The 19,205-nt window shown below is 45.2% G+C and overlaps 2 long non-coding RNA genes across 2 annotated transcripts; one reads left to right on the top strand and one right to left on the bottom strand.

Annotated features, from left to right (window-relative positions):
• Positions 1 to 305: 305 nt before the first annotated feature.
• Positions 306 to 3,478, bottom strand: LOC132020850 (uncharacterized). Its single transcript, XR_009405111.1, has 5 exons — positions 3,246 to 3,478; positions 2,991 to 3,068; positions 2,213 to 2,452; positions 1,046 to 1,105; positions 306 to 746 (listed from the first exon to the last, which is right to left on the bottom strand). It is a non-coding gene; the product is annotated as an uncharacterized LOC132020850 (long non-coding RNA).
• On the top strand, positions 2,343 to 6,862 carry LOC132020851 (uncharacterized). Its single transcript, XR_009405112.1, has 4 exons — positions 2,343 to 2,425; positions 2,989 to 3,085; positions 4,977 to 5,511; positions 5,704 to 6,862. It is a non-coding gene; the product is annotated as an uncharacterized LOC132020851 (long non-coding RNA).
• The last annotated feature ends 12,343 nt before the right edge of the window (positions 6,863 to 19,205 follow it).

Below are 19,205 nucleotides of genomic sequence, written 5' to 3'. Positions count from 1 at the left end.
TTTGTGGAAAGTAGAGATAGCTAAGCCATGAAAGTGGAGATGATCATTAATTACTAGAAACAAGGATAATAAAATGTACATGGAAGTTCATCATATTATATTACTTGTCTCACCTGTGGACAGCATTCACATAGTTTCAACAACAGGTACAGAGAAGATTGATAAAGCCGAAATTCATTGTTTCAGGAGGAGGGTGGATAGTACGGGTGTTTTAGATGCTTGGATAGTGTGGTGAAAGAAAGCCAAACCTTGGTTTCCACTGTGGCCATTTCCTAGATTATGCATCAATCTAACAAACTAAAAAGCAGCAATATAACTGTTTTATTAAAAAAAATGGAAACAAACACATGAAACAAATTAAGATTGGTTACTCTGAGAAATTGGGGAGGATGTTGGGATACTGTCCTTTTCCTGATAAGCTTTGTAGAAATCTTCACATCTTTGAACTGTAAGCAGCTATTTTTATGAACAGCAAACCAGCAAAACATCTGCATCCTAGGCACAACATTTAACACTGCAACCAATCATAGAAGTCCCTTCAGGGAGCTCTAGGTCAGTTGACATGTAGGGAGCAATGGCCCCTTGGCAGTTTCTGGTCATACCCTCTAGGAAGGTAGAGCCGCTCTTCAGAAGGTGGCGGGTGAATGATTAGGAATAAATTCATCATCTCTTCAGCTGGCCGAGCAAGATGTTTTCATACAACTCTTTTGCCACCACTGTTGAGCCCCAGGACATTTTGACATGACCTAAAAAAGATACCATTAAGCATTTAGCTATTTTTATTCCGAGCCTCATGCTCAACAAACATCCTCTCCTCTCCCCATGGGCTCAGCCCTTCCTAAAACTCCCCGAATCCCATCTAAGGAAGATTGCAAGGGAAGGTCAGCAAGAGAAAAGACTCCAGTTGTCTTCTGGATAACACGTCCTCTGTTGACATTTCACAGGGTGGCATTTGGACACAGCATGATTAGAAAGAGCTCCCTTAACACGGGATATCAGCAAGCCATGAGCATCCACAGGGGGGAAGAAGAAACAGGGCAGTTACCCGTCACAGAGTCGTAGTGCTTTGGGGGCTAACACTCCACTCGGACTTGTCATTCGAGAGCTGTGTGGAAGCAGAACCGAATAAGGAAAAGTGTTCAGCTTTGGAGTCACATCAATATCCAATTCCCCTAGCAACTTGTCCTGTGACCAATTCTCTGCATTTCATTCTCCTCGTGTGTAGAATAGAAATAACTATTGTGTTACAGGATTACTAAAAAGGTAAAACAGGACTGCTGCAATTAATTGCCGAGACCCACATCTTAGTCATCTTGGATGACTTCTGCAGAAGACACTGCTCGGCACACGGGAGATCTAAAATAAGACCCTGTCAAGGGAACATACGTTGAACTGATGGGCACAGAGCCAGGTGATGGGAGGTGAGCATTAGAACCCTCTCTTTCCCCTCTCACAGCAACCTCACCCCCTGCCTTCTAGACACAGAGAAAGGGAGAGCCTCTGACATTTAATGCTGTGTCTGAGTCAGTGGCACAGATTGAATGTGGATGAAGGTTGCCAGTTTCAGCAAATAAATGATACACAAAGTCCAGCTAAACTTCAGATTCAGGTAAACAAGCAAAAACGAAGACTTGGGACATAACACTAAAAAAATCCTGGGGTTTACCTGAAATTCAGCTTTAACTGGGCAGCCTGTCTTATCTGACAGTTCTAATCTGTATAAACGTCCTCTGTCTCAGCGTTCAGCACTTGCTCTGTGCTCGTCTAGGGGAGGAAAGTGGTAAGAATTCAGAGCAAGGCAGCTGGCAGGCTGGAGGATTCAGCCGTGTGCGCACACCTAGCAATGTCACTGGAGGACTCAGTTGTGTGTGCGTACGTTGTAACGTGCTTGGAAGGCCCAGCCATGTGTGCACACGTAGTGACGTGATCGTAACACCTCACGGTGTGTGCACACTTAACAATGTGTTTGGAAACCCCAGTGTGTGCACACACCTCGCAATGTGACCGGAAGCCCCAGCATGTTTGCACACCTAATGATGGGACCGGAAGACCCCGCTGCATGTGCACACGTGCTGATGTGATCTTAAGACCCGGCTGTGTGTGTACACATGGAAGCCCCAGCATGTGTGCACACATGGCAATGTGATCAAGCATCTGGGGTGACACAGCACTGCCACATTGCCCCCTGAAGCCCAAGGGCCCCACGACACACCTCTGCTGGATGGAAACCTATGCCTGGATAGGACGAGCATTTGACGCATGCAGAAAACTATGCAACGGATTGTTTGCTCCCGGCTGCTTGGCAGCCCGCCCGCCATTCTCTCAGGTGTCCTGAAGAGAGAATCTTGAGATGCCTCCTCTGTCATTGCTGCTTCCCCTTCGCTTGGGGACCCCTTGACCAGTCTGATGCATGACGCATCCCACGGTGAGTCTGGATTACTCGTGGCGAGTCCTGTGGGTTCCATATATGGCATTACTCAGTGGAGCAGCCAGGCCAGGGTTTCCTTTGCTGTTCAGATCCGTGCTTGTTCTATGGGAAACACCAGGCTGAGCTCCTCGCCGCTGTGGGGTGGCCTCAGAGTTGGTCTTTCGGGTTACCCTGATGAAACTCAGTGGGAAACCACATGAGACATCTCCCGTCCTTCCCCGGTGACACATACCTTCCATTAAATTCAAGCCAGCATAGTCATAGTAAGTGCTGCAAGCCCTTTCCAAAATCCCCTATGAAATAACCAGACTCAGTGCCCAAGTCCCCTGGCCAGAGACACACCCCACACTGCGGCACTGCCGGGGGACGGCTGCAAACAGGCTTATACTTGAACCGCAGGTAGGAAAACAAGTCCGTGCGGGAACAACCGAAACTTCCCTTCTGCCAGGAAAGATCAGCAGAAACTATGAGTAGGGGAAAAAAAAAAAAAAGAACTTCAAGGTAAATGGAACGGTTTCAGCTTAAAGAAAGGCTGATTGTTTTCACAAAAATCCCCACAGACCTGGCAGCGATGATTAAAGATGTGATTTCTGAGGATCAGGACATGGAGATTTCAGATGACTATGCCAGCGACCGAGCCCTGTTTAATGCAGGGAGGTAAGCAAACAGTAGAAATAAGTAAAAGCTGTTAAGGCAGATGTCTGTTTGGCTGACACATATGTTATTAAAAAACAAGAAAGTCTATAGCCAGTTGCCGCGAAGCAGCGGTCTCTGCTCCCAACCATTCCCATTAGTAATCGTGCATAATAGTAATTACCATCCATGGAGAGCTTTCGTCAAACACGTCATGGTCTCCACGCTGCGTTGCTCTCCAGTGGACAGACATTCACCGTGGAGGTAACTCTTCTCTGGCCTTATCAGAAGTCACTGGCGTGGGGAACCTGCTTCAGAGAACTGTTAATTTGCTACAGAGGGACAACAGGACACTAGGAGACCCCTTCCTGATGCCCTGCTGGCTGGACACCTGCTTGCCACCCTGGAACTCTGCCAGCTGGAAGGGGGACGGGGAAGGAAGGGACACGCTGTCCCCCGAAGGCTGGTACTGGAAGTTGCACCCACTCCCACTCATCCAAGGGGGTGGCCCTTCAATCACCTGGGTACCCACGCCCAGCGGGAATGCTGCCTTTATTCTGAGTCTCTCTGTGGTTTCACGGAAATCAAAAGCTCTATGACTAAAAAAGAAGGCACACATATTGAGGAACAGCTAAGTAACTTTAACAGGGCTTCCAAAATCCTCTAATCAATTGACTCTGTATGCCTAACTAACTTAGGTATCGACCCACGACGATTGACCCGAGTACAGGGCCATGATGTAACCTGACGCCTGATGGGAAGTGACCCATTCGTTTGCTCTGAAAGACATGAAACACGTTAATGGCTAGAGCTTTCGAGGACACACTCCAATGTACTCTCATAACCCTTGGTGGATTAATGCGGTCACTGATTTATATTTAAAATCACTTATAAAAGGTAATCTGTTCATTTAAGAAATATTATTTGCACTTCTATTTCATAAAGCATTAGTTAAGGGTCAAGCTGTTCATGACTGCCCTAGAATGTCTAACAGTATCTATGGAAGAACCTTGCAATTATCAATGGAATTTCCACTGTCAATTATTGTTTGAATCATCACTGCAATCAAGGAGGTGATTCTATCTATTTGGGTCCTGTGTGGTTGAGATGAACATGAATTCTTGGTCTTGCTGAGTGAATCAAGTCCTTGGAGATCAGAAAATCAATCTCTTCGAGGGGCCGTGCACCAATCTCACTCTGAAAAGAGAAAGGGCGCTGGTGGTCTGTTCTGTCGTGCTGTGTGAAGTCAGGAACACAGACCCATGTTGACTGTAACTCCATATTCTGCCTTCCCTGGTGGTAGCAGAAGGAAGGTAGAATTCATCACAGCCATCTCCTGATGGGATCATCCTTGAAATCATCCTCGAAATAGTACAGCCTGGAGGAACAGGAGTTAAAATTTCTAATTTTATTAAGTTGATATGTTTTATGACAACATAACCTAAAATGACTCAATGGTACTCTTCGATAATAAGTCTAGAGTAGGGATTCTTCTGTCTGACTGGTTAACATGGTCGGCTGGGCAAATCTGTTTTGAGTTATAGACTCCTGGGCCCTACTCCTGTAGGGCGTACCGAGTAAGGATTTCTGGGACAGAGCTCCAGAATCTCTCATTTTTCCAAAGCTCCTGATGAGACTTTGAGGCAGCCAACCTGACATTATTCCTTGGAACAAGATTTGGGAAACATTGGCTAAAACTTTCAAGAATATCCTCCTCAACATTTGGAGGGTGGGGTCAGAATTTAGGAGGCAATGATCTTCGGCCTACGTGGAAGAAAGGACACTTGAATAAGTAAGATGTAATTTAGAAGCTTTAGATCAGTTTCTCTTGTTTTCTGTTTGGTTTTGATTATGCAATTTTTTTCATTTTTATTATTATTTTATTATTATTATTATTATTATTTTTTTTTTGCAGCGTGCATATTCAGCGATGCATCTCAGCTTGCGTGCCTCCCAAGATCTGGTGGGTTTTCTTTTCTTGCCTGTGCCCTCCTGCGTTCTCATTCCCATGGCAATAAACAGGCTGCTACCTCCCGGGGATCATGTTACCTTCCCTTCACTTTTATAAATGCACAATTGAGTCCCTGGATCTTGATTTAGGACTGAAATTTGGCAGAGAGTTCAACTGCTCATTTATAAAGCGTGCAGGTTATCAGGTAAATCAGTGACCTCATATATCAAACTCTTGGAAGGTCCTCCCACCAACGCCCACCACATACCTGACTTATTTGAAGAGTACATCGCAGTTCCAAAATGAAAATGTTATTCTGACTGAATGGAGAATTTACAGAAGGCCACCTTCCTCTTTCTTCCAATGACAGTTTACTTAGAAGACGGTCTGGAAAACACAGGAGGGATTTTTACGGTCAGCTGCGTCACAGAATTCGCCATCCCACCTTCATCGCGCAGCCTGTCTCCCTTGCTCAGGACGGACGGGCTGTCAGAACGGGGTGAGGGGGGTGTGAATAGAACTGAGTGTGGGGGATGGGGGAGGCAGCTCCGGAGCGCTCTCCCTGCTGGGAGTGGAGGGACGCTGCCTGCCTCCATGGGTTCTGTTTGCAAGAAAGAGGAAGGCACAAGACTCCGTTCCTAACCCATTCCTCTTTTTCTCCCTCAAAACCCTCTGCTTCTTTGAGGTATAGGACACCATCGGCCCCACATTTCTCTCTCCCACTGAAGACCGGCCGTTCCCCTGGGAAGCCATGTTTCTGGTGAAGCCCAACCACCACCTTTCTCCTTCGCCGTCCTCCCCACCCCCAACAGCTGATGCTGGAGAGACAAAACCACGTAGGCCTCCATGTAAATTTACAGTCACAGAGCCCAAGAGGACCCTTCCCACCACCCAGCAGCCCCCGTGTGTCGGCCAATTGCTTGTCGTCTAGTCAGGAAGGTCCTCGCTTGTGTCTTCCTTCTGGCTGGTCCCTCTTCTCATCCGATCACTGGGTTAGGTTGGAACTGGTTCGTCTGGTCTTGCCGACTCCAATTTCTTTGCCGTCTTCAACGCAGCTTCCAGTCCAGTCCGGCTGCGTCCCCATGAGCCCCGAGACCTTCTGCCTATGACCCGTTCTCTCACCAGGGGTCTCCGAGGATCTGACTCTTCTCTCCCTCTCCTTCCTGTAGATTTTCTCCTCTACCAGCTCCAGAGCATGGTTTTCCTCTTTTTTGCCTTCACTTTTTTTTTTTTCCTAAGGGATTTCTTTCTTTTCTCTCTGTGCTGATCTCCAAATCCCTATCTTTAGGCACTCCCAGCTCCCTGCCTGACATGTCCTTCCCTGGAACGCATAGACATCTCAGAAATGATATTCCAGAGTGGAGCAGTTAGTTTCTAACCTTTGCTCCCAAATCACTTCTGTTTTTCTTCATTTTCCTTATCTACAGTAAAAGCCAAAGTGTCCCTGATTTCCTATCTTCTTTCAACCCCACATACGTATTTTTAAGGGGAAATTAAGATTACATGTAATGAAAGTGTTAGAAATTTTTAGGAAAAATATATGTCATACTAAGGCAGAATGAAATGAAAACTCACGAAGCCATGATACACTGTGATTGAATTGGAAAGTGTCTAACGCTAACAATTTGTATCAATTAAGAGAGTACAAATTTTGCAGTGAGAGCCCATCTCCAAAAATATTTATGCCAACTGGGCATTCCAAGGGTAGAAAGACCACAAGCTCCATTTAGGTTTTCAGAGGTGAGTTTTGCCTAAAGAACCTTGAACTGAACCTTGAATTGCATTAATATGCTCAAATCGCAAGAGAGCATTGAGCTTTTTAATGGGATATAATTAAGTTTCTTCCTGGAGGTTTGATGATGCCACTGGGTCAATGCTTTTCTTGAATAATCTGGCTTCAAATACCTTTTCCCCTTCTCATGCTAAATGCAAGATAAAATAACAACGAGGGTTGCCTTTGAGATGACCATAAATCATAGTCAAGATGCTAGGATGACGGCAGGTGAAGGGAGAGACTTAGAATCACACACTGTGGCACAGAGGAGTCTGTGACAGCGATCGCCATCCTGTGGGCTCCAAGTGCCTGGTGGCTGTGAGGGAACGTATAGTAAAGAAGAGACCATAAATCCAGATGTGACCATCACCTCACAGGTGTGGATTCCTCTCCTCTTTACTCTGAAACGTGCAGAATAAAGTTTATAGCTGAATTTAGGAATCACATATTTTTTCAAATGACAATTTCTAAATAATCGCAAAATAATGTAATTGATCTCCTGAGTTGGTTCATGAGATTCTTGAACCTCCACAAGGAAACGTGACTTCATACCTCATGCCTCGGAGCAGAATAAATTTCAGATGAATCTAAGACTTAAAGGTTAAAATAGAAATAAGTCCGTGAGAAACGCCCAAAGGAAGATATTTTTAAAATAATCTTGAGGGCACCTGGGTGGTTCAGTCCGTAGGTGTCTGATGTTTGACTTCAGCTCAGGTCATGATTTCAGGGTGGTGAGTCTGAGCCCCGTGTCAGGCTCAGTGCTGGGCAGGGAGTAGGCTTAAGATTTTCTCTCTTTCCCTCTCCCTCTGTCTCCCCTCTCTCAATAAATAAATGAATAAATAAATAAACTCAGAACAAGGAAGTCTTTTTTTTTTTTAGAGATTTTATTTATTTATTAGACAGAGAGAGAGAAAACACAAGTAGGCAGAGAGGCAGGCAGAGAGAAGGGGGAAGCAGGGTCCCTACTGAGCAGAGAGCCCGATGCAGGACTTGATTCCAGGACCCTGAGATCATGACCTGAGCTAAAGGCAGAGGCTTAACCCACTGAGCCGCCGAGGCGCCCAAGGAAGACTTTTTAAATATGGTCTATGACCCAAGATCTGTGGGCAAAAAAAGGGAAAGAAAGATTTCCAAGTAGTGCTCCATATAACAAAACTGTATGTGGAAAACTGCCATAGTCAACATCTCTTGGGACTGATGTTAGAAAGGGCTCATTTTATCAATATATAAAAAGCTCCTGACATCAATAAGAAAATGCTCAGAACTCAGTAGATAAAAGGGCACATTTTGTGATCAGTTGAAAGACAGGACATACAAATAGATCTTAAATAAGTGAGAAGATATTCAGGCTCATTTAGAACAGTGCAGATTTAAACCTCATGGAGATATTTTCTGCCAGTCCTATTGTTAGAGCACAAAGGGTGATGATACACATTCTCTTGGAAAATGTGTAACATAATAGAAAGTCCCCTATGGCCCTGGCAGAGATGGATACACATCTAGACCATGAGAGTTAGCTATAGCAGAAAAATTGTAAATGTGGCTACCATTTTATCTGGCATTTTCACGTTTAAGAACATATCCCATAGATGTAATCCACACCTGTGTGAAGTAGATTTTCTCATGGGCTACTCATTACAGCATTGTAACTGATGGCAAAACACTGGAAATGTTCAAAATGCCCATCACTAGGTCCATAGTTAAACAAGTTATGAAAATCCACACAGTGGAATGCTAGGTAGCTCTTAAGCGTGGGTAGGACTCTTTTTGTAAAAATATGGAATTATTTCTTATTTTATACTGTTAAGTGGGGGGGGGAAGCAGTATGCAAAATAGCACACATGGTCTGTCCCCATTTGTGCAAGAGGAGAAAAACACATCTCTTCTCCTATATAGATAACATAGCTTAGAAACAGTAAATGAGAATCTGCTGATACTGGCTGCTTCTGGAAAGGAGAACATGGTGGACAAGGGGAGTTTTTTTTTTTTTTTTTTAAGATTTTACTTATTTAGTTGACAGAGAGATCACAAGTAGACTGAGAGGGAGGCAGAGAGAGAGAGAGGGAAGCAGGCTCCCTGCTGAGCAGAGAGCCCGATGCGGGACTCGATCCCAGGACCCTGAGATCATGACCTGAGCCAAAGGCAGAGGCTTTAACCTGCTGAGCCACCCAGGCGCCCGAGAAGGGGAGTTTTTATTGTGTATCTTTCTACATATTTGCATTTTTTAAGAAAAGAGTTTTATAAAGCAAACAGACTAGAACAAGTGTTTGACAACCACGTCTTTGGTATGTTTCCTACTTTGAGGCGCAATATTAAGAGCTTGGAAGGAGATGTGGTTTGCTCAGGGTCAGGTACTCGGTGGTGGGGCTGGAGTGGGGTCTTTATGCCTGATCTAGGACTCTTGCCCACATCGACCACCAGACAGAGACAGGGCAGCTAGGAATGCTTGGTTTCAGGATTTAGAACCAAACACTGTGACCACAGTCATGGAGACCAGGAGACAGGGAGCGTGTCCAGGAGCACCCCGTGAGTGGAAGAAGCAGGTAGCATAGTGTGCAGAAGAGAGGAAAATAGGAAGAAAGCTGAGCTGGGAACCCAGTGAGGGCAGTGCAGGGGCAGCTGGTGTGAAGGAAAAGGAGGGACTGGAAGGTTCTTCTACAGAGTTCGGGTGTGTTCACCTGGGCGCACTGGGTTGTTGAGCAGGAAATTTTCGCTCGCAACCCATGTGAACAAAGAGAGTTCTGATTACAGTGTGTGCAACGGACTCTCGATAGAGTCCAGGCAGGCCAGGTCGAGGCGGAATACAGACAGGGCTGCGATGTCGCGCCACACCTTTTAGCAATAGGGGAGAGTTCATCTTCCCATACTGTGCGCGGACAAGTGAGGGTTGATAACTGCGTTGGCGTTAGTACCACATCTCAGGAACACTGAGTCGCTGTGGGAAAGCTTTCCATCTCTAAGAACGACTCGGTTTGGAAAGATTATCGCTGATGTTGATCTTGACCACCATAGAAGGGATCCTTCCCAATGCCCACCGTGTCATCAAGTGATTCTCTTTCTTTATTAATTGTGTGCTGTTGTGATGGGTAATTGCATGTGTCATCTTGGAGGGTCTTTATGGACGAGACTGACGTTTAAATCGGTGGACTCTGAGTGAGGCGCACTGCCCTCCCGATGGGGGCGGGCTTCCCCCAGTCAGCTGAAGGCTGAGTTACTGGCGTCCTTGGGCAAGAAGGAGCTCTGCCGGCAGCCAGCCTTCATCTGCACCTCCTCTGCCCCACGATCCTCCTGGATCTCTGCCTGTGACCCACACCACAGATTTGGACTTGCCAGCTTCTATAATTCTGAGTCAATTCCTTACAGCCAATCACAAATGAAATCATATATTTAATAATTCATGTAAAAAATTTATATCTTATGGATCCTATTGGTTCTGTCTCTCTGGAGAACCCTGACTAATACAGTGGTAACCCCTCACTGCATCTCGGATAATTGGATTTTTTCCCTTTTTTATAAATAAGTAAAACTCATTTATTAAGCACTTAAAAAATACTCTCTAAAGTTATAAACATCAAAAGATACAGAAAAACATGGCCAGATCCCAAGCATACAGCTTGGCGAATTATCCCAGTGTGAGTAAGCTGGTAGAGCTGCCTTTTGGCTTGAGGCAGGGTATATGCATAGAAGAGGAATGTCCACTTCTCTCCATCCACTTCACCTGGCTCCCCAGAGTGACCTCTGTTCCCAATAGCCAGCACCCTAATCAGTTGCTATCATTTTGAACTTTGCATGGACAGAACAGCATGTAGACCTTTCCATCTGGCTTCTTACACTCAGCGTCAGGCTTGCGCGTCACTCATGTTGCTCTGTGCTTTGGTTATGTGTTCATTTCGCGGCTGCGTAGACTTCCTGATGGACATTTGAGCTGTTTCCAACTGGGGGCTGTTATGAGAAATGTTGCTAGGGACATCCTTGTATCCGTTTTTGGTGACATATGTGCACATTTCTACGGAGTATATACCCAGGTGTGGGATTGTTGGGTCACAGGATGTGAGTCTGTTAGAGCTTTGCCTATAGTGCCAATATGTTTCCCACAGTACTTGCACCAATTTACAACCTGAAAGGCAGAGTTCCAGCTGCTTCACATCCTGGCCAACACCTGTTATGTCAGTGTCCTTATCTGAAGGCATCCTGGTTTAAATGTAGATATATGATATTAGGCTGCCTCATCACATTTGAATGTGAGATAACCAATAAGCACTTTTAGGGTAAGTGTGCCCCAAGGACTGCGTAGGACACAAATCCATCAAAAATTACTTTCTGTTTAACTGAAATTCAAGTTTCACTGTGTCTTATATTTTCAATTGTGAAACTGGGTGATCTTACCTTGGTAGATCGATAGATCGATAATATCTTCAAACAAATTCTTATTTATGTATGTTTTTCCATAATGTGTGTCATTGTATGGAGTCAGAAGGCAGGTCAGAAACCAGATAGTTGGGTATTGTTTGAAAAAGAACTCTCACTGTTTTGGCACACACACAAAAAATGTTTTAAGATTTCATTCACTTATTTATTGAGAGAAGAGACCGGGGGAGAAGCAGAGGGAGAGACTCTCAAGGAAACTCCTAGCGGAGTAGAGCACCCAACACAACACTCCCTCCCATGACCCCCAGATCATGATCTAAACCCAAATCAAGAGCCGGACACTTCACTGACTGAGCCACGGGGGCCTCCTTGTCAGAAAGGGTTCACGTGAAGGTCTGGAGGCCTGGGCATGCCTCATTGCACCTTTTTGTTGTTGTTGTTGTTTTGTTCCTGATGTACTAAAAACCAGAATAAATACTGGTCAGATGGAGATAAATGAAATAATCCAATGTGTGCCAAAAGTACAGCCGCCTCACCGCCATTTACCTGTGCGGTTACCTCATGGCACCATGGCCAGTCTTCCTGGGGACTGAGGGACACCAGCTACCGTCGGCAGGTGCGTAGAATTCTCCCAGCATGCCGTCAGCAGCTGTGTCTAGTTCTCTCTCTCTGTATGTCCCAAGACGTGGAATTGTTAAGTTCTAAGGTGTTTCCTTTTGCAGGTGGACTTTCTCTCCTGACTCCTTGGGAGCTGGCTGGCTTTGTCTTGCCCCAGGAGCAGGTCTGGAGATCATCAGTCGCGCTCACTGGTACCTACCAGAGCGAGAACTGTAGGCCCACGTTAATTGTCCTGATAACAGTCACCAAAGGTAGCCGCATGGGTTATGAGTGCTGCAGAGTGAGGACTCGGACAGCCCAGGCTATTTTACTGTTCTGAAGTCATAATGGGTTGAGGACACTTTACTGCTTAAAGAATGGAATGATCAGTAGCTTAATTGAGCTGAACATAAACGGCCCTATTTAAATCTCTTAAAATCTGCAGAGGAAACAAATCTCTCCCTTGTTGAATGTTAAATTGAAACAAATTGTGAAAGGATTTCTCTATGTTCTTTTAGCTTACTTTACCCGTGCTACCAAATCAGAAAAAAAAAAAAAAAAAAAAGCCTTATAATAAAAAACAGGGGGGCTCTACAAGTAAAATATTTAGTAGGATGCAAAACTCAAGGTAAGTTTTCTTAAAAAAAAAAAAAAGAATTCTAGCTTAAGGAAGTTTTTGAAGGTCCTGAAATACCAAGTAATTAAAATTACTCAGAGGAAATCATATAATCCAATGACGCGGTTTTTATATTTACAATTAATTAATCTCGCTTTTCTAAAGCACAGACTACTCCCAGATTGCTGCCTTCCTTACCTTTTTCTTTAGGACACGTTTCAAGCTGTCAAAGACTAATTAGGTAAATCATCACTAGTATTTTGGAATAATTTATCTCTTATTCTTCCCTTAGGTCATTAGGAGATAATCTCCATTTGTCCCCCTTCCCAAGCCTCTAGGCTAATTTTTTTTTAAATGCAAATTCAGTGCTCTGCCGGAGTTATGGGCTCTCTCTAAGTGCCTGCCTTTCCTCAAGGAGACCCTGGACAGTTACGGAGACACACACCAGCCAAGGGCCCTGTGGAATCCCCCAAAGGGTGATGTCTGGCTCCTGGGAGTTTATCATCTCAAATCTGTTACCTGAGATGGGAACAGCGCTTTCCTTCCCTGAAGAGTAGGGAATCAGCTGGAGAATCAGCCTCTTGACATTTCCCAAGGGTGAGACATCATGGGAGGCACCGCGTTGAGTCCTTACCTCTGTCCGCTGCCTGCTTCCGTGTCATGGGCCCATGCAGACCGTGTGTTTGTGGGCGTCTGGTGGCATGCTCATGCTGTGATCTGTCTTTCCAAGTCCAAGTCTGAAAGCATCTGACCTTCTGCACCATGCCCAGACCGCCCTTGGAAGGCCGTCTCTGTGCCCGTGTGCTCCGTGCCCAGGGGTGCGACCCCTGCCGCCGCACACCCTGGTGATCATATTTCGTTAGTAGCAGCGAGTTCCCATCACCGGTAGCTCAGTGTACGGGGCTGCGGAAAGTGTAAACACACGAACACGCATCGTTTAGGAGTGTAAGTCAAGGTTACTGAAACAAAAAACAGGATGGCTTTTTTGGATGCCCAAATTGCATTATTTGTTGGATGCATAACTTAATGCCACGTGTGTTGTTGCAGATCCTAAATTTTAACTTTGTCCTGACAGCACAGGATAGCGCTCCTCGAGGATTCTCCACACGGGCATTCTCTTCAACCGGGGAAACGAGGCATGTGTTCAACGCGTCCTTGGTTGAGTCTTCTAAGAGCGACATTCATGTTCATGGAACTGTGTGGTGTCTTGTAACCTTTTTCCCCGTTCTCTATTTATAGTGTACACATTTTTGCCAAGCCTGGGCCAAGAACTATGTCAAAAATCCAAGCAATGCTGCTGTGTTGAATTCCCGAACACAGATCGCTGCTCCTCGGCTTTGGTTTCGTAACCGTCGTGTCCTCATGAACTGAAGGTTTAGGCTTCTATTTTGAACCAATCTGTTAGACTCATTAGCATTCCTGGTCGCTTGCCCTACGTAGCTGGAGCTGTTTCCCTCTTTAGGTGTGAGAGCAACAGCTGTGGAAAATATTCAAATTAAACTGGTGACCTTGTTAGCAAGGAACCTGTGAGCACATTTACCTCCGCCGCACTGTAATCTATAAAAATATAATTTGGCCACCGAGCTAGTAAAATGGGTTAACAATTATTTTTATCGTCTGGGCTGTTTTGTTGTGTCATTCCGTATTTGTTATTCAAATTGCCATAATAAGAACAAGGCATTTTACCGTTCTCATTACAAGCCATAGAATGTCTAACCCAAGCAGTGATTTAGAAGAAAAGTTGGAGTGTGGGAAGTGGCAATAGCACTAAGTTTCTTTTACGAGTAAAATAAACAAGGATAGAAGAGCCATTTCTACCACCGTGGCACTGGGTCGGGCCCTCTCACCCCACCACCCTGGGGTCGCCTCTCCCCGCTGCCCCCTCGCTGCTCTCGAGTCTGTCCAGGTGCCTTGGGCCAACACTCCAACATCCACTGACAGATTCTGGAAGTCCCTTTCTTGGATGACGAGGATGCAGAGAACAGAGCACACTTTCCCACATACAGAACAGACCGTCTCCGTTTCCGAGGTGCCTTGCTGCGGATGAGCTGGCAGCGCTGCAGACTCCGCTGCTAACCAGCCAACTGGTTGGTGTTCTTTCTGTAAGATAGGTACTAGTCCTTTCGGCCCTGTGCGTCTTCCTCCTCCAGCAGACTTCATGGAGAGCCAGCCCCCTGAGGATTGCCTTTCTGGGATTCCATGCCCCGTCGAGGCTGGGCACAGCCCCTCGACTCCCATGGGTCTGCCTGTGTCCATTTCTGCCCCAGTCCCATTGGCCTGGCTCCTCTCCATGGAATGAAGGTGCCTGGCTACTTTCCATGCTGCTGCCTGCCACCTCTCTTCATGCTTCTCTCCACTGTGCTGACGCCACTCGTGGCAGCTCCACATGGTGTAGCCCAGGGACCCAGGCTGGAAACCATTTTTATCTTTTCTTTACACCATCTGTTTTTACTTATTATTTTTTTAAGATTTATTTATTTATTTGACAGAGGTGGGGGGAGGGGGAGAACACACAAGCAGGTGGAACAGCAGAGGCAGACGGAGAAGCAGGCTCCCCACTGAGCAGAGAGCCTGATGTGGGACTTGATCCCAGGACCCCAGGATCATGACCTGAGCTGAAGGCAGAGGCTTCATCCATTGAGCTGCCCAGGTGCCCCAGACCATCTGTCTTTAAATACTTTCCCAGGCAACTCAGAATGAGTGGTTGTGAGGATATCGATATAATTGTATTGATTGATGAAGTGTGCACAGATATTGCTAGGAAATAACTCTTTCTCCTATCAGCTTGGTGCTTATTCAAGTCATTTCAGATTAGCTTTGATTTCAGATGTACAGTATGCTGAGTACAAACTTTCCCAAGGACAGGTGACCAGGGTAGACTGTAAGGACAGCAGATCAGAAGTCTTGAAGCTTCACATTCACCATGGAAGTAAAATGGTACACACACACACACACACACACACACACACACACTGATTTTTTTCTTCCTTTCTTTCTCTTTCTCTTTCTTTCTCTCTTTCTTCCACAAGATTCCCACCGCTGATAACTGTCACGGCAGCTTACAACCTGAATAAAGTTTATCCATCTCTCCCAGATAGTTCCAAGGGGCTTGTGGGTTCCCGGAAGAGGAAGCAGCTCCCCAAGTGCTCCCCACCCCACCTTCTGGGCCCCACATCTCCACCACCTCATTTCCATGTGGCTCTTTTCTGTCGCAGCATCACTTAGAAATTTCAGATGGTTATCGTGGAAACCTGCCTTCCCATCTCTATCCTGACACGTGCTGCTTGGAAATGAGTTTCCAGGGGGCTCTTCTTGCTGTCCCTTCTCATGCGCTGTGTGTGCTTGTGTGTGAGCACATTGGTGTCTGTGCACACATATGTGGCCCTGTACACACAGGACACACACGTGTGTTTCGGACCAGTGCAGAAGCATGCAAAACCATAAGGTCAGTGTCTGACACATCACCAGTATTTTTCAAAGAAGAGGGAAGGTCAGGTAATGGCTCTACTGGCACCAGAAATTAGTAAAAAGGAAACAATTTTCTAAATTTGGAGTGGCCTTTGGAATGCAGTAGTCCTATCCAGTTATCACTAATTTTGACCTCAAATTTTTAATATAAGGAGTCTTTCTTCCTTCTTTCCTTCCTTCTTTCTGAGAAGGAGAGAGGTGGGGGAAGGAGCAGAGGGAGGGGAGAATCTCAAGCAGGTGCCACACCCAGCGCAGAACCCCAGTGTGAGGCTCAATCTCCTAACCATGAGATCATGACCTGAGCTGAAATCAGTAGTCAACGCTCAATTGGCTGAGCCACCCAGGCGCCGCCAAGGAGCATTTCTTAAAAGTGTGTCCACCTGATGTTAATAAATGTAACTAAAAATTAAGGGAATATTTAAAAATAGGTTCAATGACTAAAAAAATCCCTGTGAAATCCTGTTAAATGTGATTAAAATGGTTTCTTCTTTGTAGGGCTCAGCAGTGCTTCTAATCTGCTGGCTGGCTTCATGACTCTCTAAGGGCTTAGAGGACATGGCAGGGGTCTATCATGGACTATAGTCCTTCATTATTTGACCACAGAATACTTTTTTAAGAATAGTGTTTTTAAAAAAAGAAAAAATCACTCTGGGAAAGATAAGCCTGGAAAATCCAGAATTACCAAGGGTTGTAAAGGGTTTGTAGAGGGGACTGCTAGAACCTTCTCCCGCATCCCCAGGTGGAAGGCTCTGCTGTGTTGTGTACCCACCTTCGTAATAGTTCAGCGCTGATGTTGATTGATGTCCCAGACGTTTTCTGATGCCTGTCTCTGAAATTAAAAGGTGGGCATTTTCCATATAGTAAAGCTCCTTAAGGATATATTGTAACCTCTACCCCAAGGGAAACTGTCTGAACGACACCTTCTTTTCCTGTTTGAGTTCATCAGAGAGCTTCATATATCCTGCCTTTATCATTTTATGGAAGATTATAATGGGATATACAAATATACAATAAACCTGACACCACTTACGGTCACCTTTCCTATGAGAACGGGTTGAGATGATCATAAATCGGGATGTTTCCTTCCGGGAGAAGCTCTCGTGAGCCTCTGGGAGCCACGGTGCTCTTGCTGGCTCAGGGGAGACATTGGGATTCAAGGCCATCCTCACCTGGTCTTAATAACACCTTGTAGCAAAATTAATTTACTCTTAAAATTCCTGTTGCCATAACAACTTGGCGCTGCTGGTCATGTGGCTTAATGAGATTCTAGAAGAGAGAGAAACCTTCTAGAGGGATGAGGCCACGGAGGGAGACCACCCACCTTGAAGCGCTTGTGTGTAGATGTAGGTTGAGAGCCGGGGGGCGCTTGCTGGGTAAGGAGAGGCGCGGACTTTCATTTCTGTCTTTGTTTTCCTTGTTCTTTAATCCTAAGGCAGCCCTTACCTCTCTGCTCCTTTCCCAGGGTTTGCCATCGGAAGCAGTGCATTGCAACTGGGTGATTCCAAGCATGAAATAAAATGGAGATTATTTTGATTATAAAAAAAAAAAAAGATTACTGCATATCGACGTGTTTCTCCTTTTATTATGCAGCCTGCGAGTACGGCCCAAACTCATCATACGTGGAACAGGAAATGCAGCTGCGGTAAATCTCACTTACAGTAAACTTCACTTGGATTTTGCTTGCTGACACTGTATACACTGTCCTAAAATATGAGACATCGGCTAAAAACCTGAGTTTGAGCTAGTCTTGTATCGGGCCACTGCAATCCAAAAGTCACTTTTCTTTCAAGCTTTGTAACCCATTCCTTCCAACAGAGAATTGAAAAATGACCTTTAAATATGACAAAAACCACATTGTGTGTGTGTGTGTGTGTGTGTGTTTTAAGCAGTTTAATAGGTGGTGGATTAGCAAAAGTGTTGTAAATCCTTTTTTGCGTGTGGGCCTCAGTCTGATGTGCTTATTTAATTTACCACTGAATGCAGAGGGCATACATGTCGTTGAAAATTTGGAATATATAGAAGAAAAGATGGAGAAAACAAAAGTCTTCCTTAGCTCATCACCTGGAGGTAATCACGTTCTATGACACATTCCCAGCCATTCTGGAAGAGAACCTGTCCTTTTAGCTCCAATGATCAGACATCTTTCCACAGTGTGTCTTGAAAAGGTGGCCCTAATTTTGTTGTGTCATTGTATATAAACAATCAGGTCGATCTCCTTTATTAAACATTTAGAGTATATCCACCTTTGTTTTTGTGAATAATTGTGTAAAATATATAATGTCTCCAGATTTTCAATTAATCTCTGTTCCTGTAGATGATTTCCTAGGGATTAAATTCTGGAGTCAACACACAGGAATCGGTTAAGTCTTTGGGCACACATTGCCCAATTCCTCGCACAAAGGTTATACCAGTTTCCCTTTGCACCGACCAAACAGGAAAAGGGTCTTTGCCCCTCCTACTCACTACTCATACTCATGCTGGATATGATCATCAAAAATGTTCCCTTACACACACCTATTAGAGTGGCCCAAATCTGAACACTGACAATGCCAAATGCTGGTGAGGATGTGGAGACACAGGAACTCTCATCCCGGATGGCAGGAATGCAAACAGGTGCAGCCCCTTTGGAGGAAAGTGTGACAATTTCTTACACAATGAGGCGTACTCTTACCATGTCACCCAGTAATCATGCTCTTGGTATTTACCCAAAGCAGGGGAGGATTTATGTCTACATAAAAACCTGCACTTAGATGTTTATAGCAACCTTATTCGTTGATTCTGTAACTGGGAAGAGACCAAGATGTCCTTCAATAGGTGAGTGGATAAAAAAAACTGGCATACAACCACACAACGGAATACTATTAGCACTAAAGTAAGAGAAGATCTATCAGTCCATGAAAACACATGGGGGAAATATCCCTAAGTGAAAGCCGATCTGAAAAGTACATACATGCGTGATCCCCACTTGGTGACGTTCTGGAAAAGATACAACTATGTAGCCGGTGAGAGGACCCGGGGTTACGAGGGGCCGGAGGCAGGGAAGGATGAAGAGGTTGAGCACAGGGGATTTTTACGACAGGCTGTGTAGGGCACTCAGAGTATAACACAAAGGATTCACTTTGTATGATACCGAAGTTATAGATGCACATTACTGTACATTTGTCCAGACCTGGAGCATGTACAGCAGCAGGAATGAGCTGTCATGCAAGCCATGGACTTCGGGGGATAACAACGTCAGTGTGGGTCCATCGGTTGTAACAAATGTACCACTTGGTGGAGGATAGGGGGCGGGGGCAAGGGGTGTATGGGAAGGCTCTCTACTTTCCCTTCTGCTTGGCTGTTAATCCAGAAATACTTCAAAAAATAAATT

Source organism: Mustela nigripes, chromosome 6 (genome assembly GCF_022355385.1).
Source record: "Mustela nigripes isolate SB6536 chromosome 6, MUSNIG.SB6536, whole genome shotgun sequence".
NCBI classification, from domain to species: domain Eukaryota; kingdom Metazoa; phylum Chordata; class Mammalia; order Carnivora; family Mustelidae; genus Mustela; species Mustela nigripes.
This window is presented reverse-complemented; position numbering and strand designations above follow the sequence as displayed.